Source organism: Typopeltis vanoorti, chromosome 7 (genome assembly GCF_054136105.1).
Source record: "Typopeltis vanoorti isolate ZY-2024b chromosome 7, IOZ_Tvanoo_1.0, whole genome shotgun sequence".
In the NCBI taxonomy this organism is placed as follows: Eukaryota; Metazoa; Arthropoda; class Arachnida; order Uropygi; family Thelyphonidae; genus Typopeltis; species Typopeltis vanoorti.
In genome coordinates, this window is record NC_143555.1 from 148,614,968 (window position 1) to 148,619,466 (window position 4,499).

General features: G+C 36.4%; 1 pseudogene; it reads right to left on the reverse strand.

Moving 5' to 3' along the window:
- Positions 1-463: 463 nt before the first annotated feature.
- Positions 464-630, reverse strand: LOC150105184 (U2 spliceosomal RNA; annotated as a pseudogene).
- Positions 631-4,499: the final 3,869 nt, after the last annotated feature.

Below are 4,499 nucleotides of genomic sequence, written 5' to 3' on the forward strand. Positions count from 1 at the left end.
CATTTCAAGAGAGATGGTTACCTCCCCTGACTTCCACTCAGGATTGTCGGCGTCATTGTGAACCTGTATTTCCCATACAACTCCCCACTTAGAGAATATGCTACGGATTATATCGTTGTTCTCGGCATATTCTAAGGGAAATCGTGGTATCTTAAGGGTTCTCAGGATGCTCCCAACCATGAAGGGAGATACTTTTACTTTACCACACTTAAACCCTTTGAGAAGCTTTTCTCTGGTCTCCATATTTTTGGTCACTACCTGGTATCTTCCTCCCCCATAAGGGGAAAATCCAAAAATGTTCTCTGCGCCGACGCAGTCTATGATAGCTTTCGCCATCCCCCTTGCCGGTATTGTGGCGTCCACCTCAATTCCGAGGGTACGCACACGCGGCAGAATGGAGGGCATGATCAGATGGGGGGAGCCTAACTATTCCCACCACAAAGTGTTTGATATTTCCCCGGTCTGGGGTTTGGGAAGATCTGTAAATTTCCGTTTAAATATCGTGAACCCCAATGGGATTCGTACCGATATTAACGGTTAAGAACAGATACTATGAAATGCTAGTAGCCTGTTAAGCTGATACGCACAGACACTATACGCTTGATCTAAGCCAAAAGGCCGAGAAGCGATTTAAACCGATTGCTCCCTCTTTTCTCGGAAGTGTGTATAATTCTTTGTACTTTGACACCTGATGAAGTTGGTTTACCAACGAAACTAGTAGTGTACCCATTAAACCATATTCTTTATTATTCTCGGTCTTTTAGTGATTTAAATTAAATAAAATAACACACACACACACACACACACATATATATATTGTCCTGGTGTTGTACCATCTTTAGCCTCGAACTATTTTTCAGGCGCAAACTTAATTGTTTGCATACTTGGGATTAGGAGTTAAATAACTAAGCTTATAAAATTATTTATATATATATATATATACATATATGTGTGTGCGTGTGTGTGTGTAGAAAGTATTTTACCTTGGGTATAATATAGATGTTAAAGATACCAAGCTATTTTAAACCTGGCTTTACTCCATTTCCCAAGTAAGCAAACAGACAAATAAGTCAAGTTTGCGCCTGCCCGTAATGCAAGTCTAGTTGACCCTGCAGGTAGTGCAAGATCAAGGCAACTCATGGTAAATATATATATACATGTTTCTTGAAATGATTTTTAATAAATATTCTTCTTGGTTTATTTTTATATTATATTTATACAAGTAACTTTTCAAAGTATTTGCCAAAAATATCGCACAGAATGTTTTCTTTCTGCACTGTTTTGCGTCTGCACCATAAAGTATTTTGGATAGTGATATATTTGTTGCCTATCAAGCTTTAAGATAATATCTAGTGGAAAGGCAAATGATGAATACCCTTGGAAGATAATGGATGGCAATGCCGTAGCCAATGAAGTTCTAATTAAAGCTCGGCTATTACTGTTACCCTCCTGTCATGCTCAGAGCTTTAATAGCTCAATAACACCTTATCCCTACACTGTCCTCTACAGATAACGGGGAATATGAAAAGCATTCTTGCTTCGTGCCTTTACTCCAGTCCTTATAAGGACTATAATATAGTATCTATATCTATATCGGTAGTTTCTCGAGGGAGAAAAGTTAATTTATACAATGTATCAAGTACTTGCATAATTATGCAATCAAATATGCACCAAAACTCTACCTTATAAATCCACTTAAGAAAAAAGCAGTAATCTAGATCTGAAAACATTTTTTTTTTAAATAAACTCAAGATCAAAAGAAACTTATTTGTTGCTACCCAAGATTTTTCATACATGGATGAGTTTCAACAGTGTTTGTTTACGTTACTTTCTGAGTTAAATATTTCAGTTTAATAAAAATGCGTTTCCAATGGGATTTAATATCGTTTTGATTTTCTTTCTGAAAGATACCTCCACTAAATGAAACACATATCGTTTGACTTAGTATTTCCAAAGCGGTCTCTGTTGTTAAACGTAATGACGTGAATATTCCAACTAAATGATTCGTTAATTTTTGAAAGCGTATCAAATGAATGTCGATAATCTCTGTAGGGTAGTTTTTGTCTTTGATCAATGTGAACACTTATTTCCATGTAGTTAATACATAAACTGCTGAAATTCGTTTCCTTTTAATGTTTTAATAAATCCACTACATTACTCATAAAGAAACATTTTAGCAACTGCATTTACATTATAGATTAAAACCTGTTATTTAAAATAAGGTAAGTGCAATTTTTATGTAATGGCGAGGTTTAATGAAAAAAAAAAAAAAACATTCCACACCAGACGGCACTAGTCTACTTTCGAAGTACTGTATATCAGATAAAGAGAAAAGTGCCATTATTCGGTTGATATTATAACTAAATCATCTCCTTTCACGCCCTGTTAAATAATATTATCACTTAAGACAATACAAGTTTACCTTTACTCCAGTATCACCGCAGTTTATCAAGAAATTGCTCTTATTATGAAGTTTCCTTGACTTCAGAAGGTATTTACTATCTGGTCTATTTGTAAAAAAAAGTGAATTAGGTGCATATTTCACTTATATTGTACTGTACTGTACTCTAGTTTGCACATATGATAATAAAAATATACTTATCTTATGAAGGAGTAATTGAAACTCTAATATATTTACTGTTAACTGATTTATTTATTCTGATTAATATAATAAAGTATTATGATTATAAAGAAAAATATAAAAAAACTATGCAAATAAAAGTAAACCACATTTTTATTTAAATATGCAATTTAAAAAAAAAAAAAAGGTGTTTCATGATTCTGTATATATTAGGGTTACCAAGTAATTTTATAATCTTGGTTATGCTTTCATGATATTGTATATATTAGGGTTACCAAGTAATTTTATAATCTTGGTTATGGTTATATATATATTTAATTTCTAATCCCAAGTATGCAAACAATTAAGTTTGCATACTTGGGATTAGTTAATATTTAGTAAGTTAATTTTTTAATAGGTGAGGTCACTACCCGGTCTGGGTAGTGACTCCAGACCGGGTAGAGACCGGATATAATCGTTGTGATTATTATTAAGTTTTTGGTAGTGATTAAGATTCTGAGTCAGACTTTTGTAAGTGATACTTGTTGCAGATGAGTTCTGAATATCCCAGCATTTTATGCCAGTGCTTTATCCAAAAAAAGTTCGGAGGATAAAAATTTGAATAAAAAATTATTTTTATCCAAAACATTTTGCAGAAATTCCGGCCAGGCTACAACTGCAAGGGAAGCGTTTTTTTTTGTTTTTTTTTAAACCTCAGTTTCTGACACATCACATTGATAGTCATGAAAAAACAAATAGATGAGACGATATTTGAGGAAGTATATCATGAATTCATTAACCCCCCCCCGCAAACCTCTAAGATGGAGAAACAACTGGAATCGGTGATCTTTACTCCCTTAGACTTTGAAGAGGTCCGGCCACGCAAGAAGCGCAAAACAACCGTAGAAGCACCCAAAGATAAACAAATGGAACAAGACGGTCCAGTTTCGGACACCACTGCTTCTCCCAAAGAAAAGGTGCCTCCAATCATACTAAGAGAAAAACACAGATGGTCAGCCCTAAGATCTACAATGTCTACAAATTGATTACACCAAGGCCAAAAATATCGATGAGGGTATAAAGATACAACCCGCCACGGTGACAGATTATAGAAAATTAACAAAGGAAATGGGCGTCAGCGGTATTCGGTACCATACCCAGTTCAGAAAAAAATTGGAAAGTGCTCCTCCGTGTCGTCTTGTGAAGACATTGATCCAGAAGGATAGCTGCTGATCTTAACTTACAGGATTTGCCTCCTATTAAGGTCAGCAGAATGTATAGATTCGACAAGACTCCCATGCCGTTAGTCCTTGTAGAGATCCATGATTATAACTTAAAATCAATTTGCGGGCTCATCATCACACCACAGTCACTACAGACAAGGGCGTCTTCTGGGCATTGGCACAGGTGCCAAAAGTCTGGCGACGCCCAGAAACTGTGTAGAGCTGAGTTTAAATGTCTGAAATGCGGGGACAGCCACCCAACCAATATCTGTACAAAGCCGAAAACCACCTTTGCTAAATGTGCCAACTGCGGCGGCCCTCATCCTGCCAGCTATAAGGGATGTACTCAGCACCCGAAGAACAGAGGGTTGGGAACAGCTAAACAGTCCTCCTCCTCTAGTACAAGAATACTAGAGGCCCCTGTACCACAGCGGAGACTCAGAAACAAAATTCGGGAACTCCAAGATTTTACCCATAGATATCAACCAGATGTTATTCTAATAACCGAGACACATCTAAGACCCTCAGACAGCCCTAAAATAAGGGGTTATCTCCTATACAGAACCAACAGGTTAAATTACAGGGGCACCGGCACTGCCATCTTCATTAAAAATTATGTCGAACATCATTATGTAAGCAACCATGTAACCACTAACTTTAAGGTCACAGGCGTGGAAGTATTCACTAGCTCGGCTGGCAGACTGAAAATCTACTCA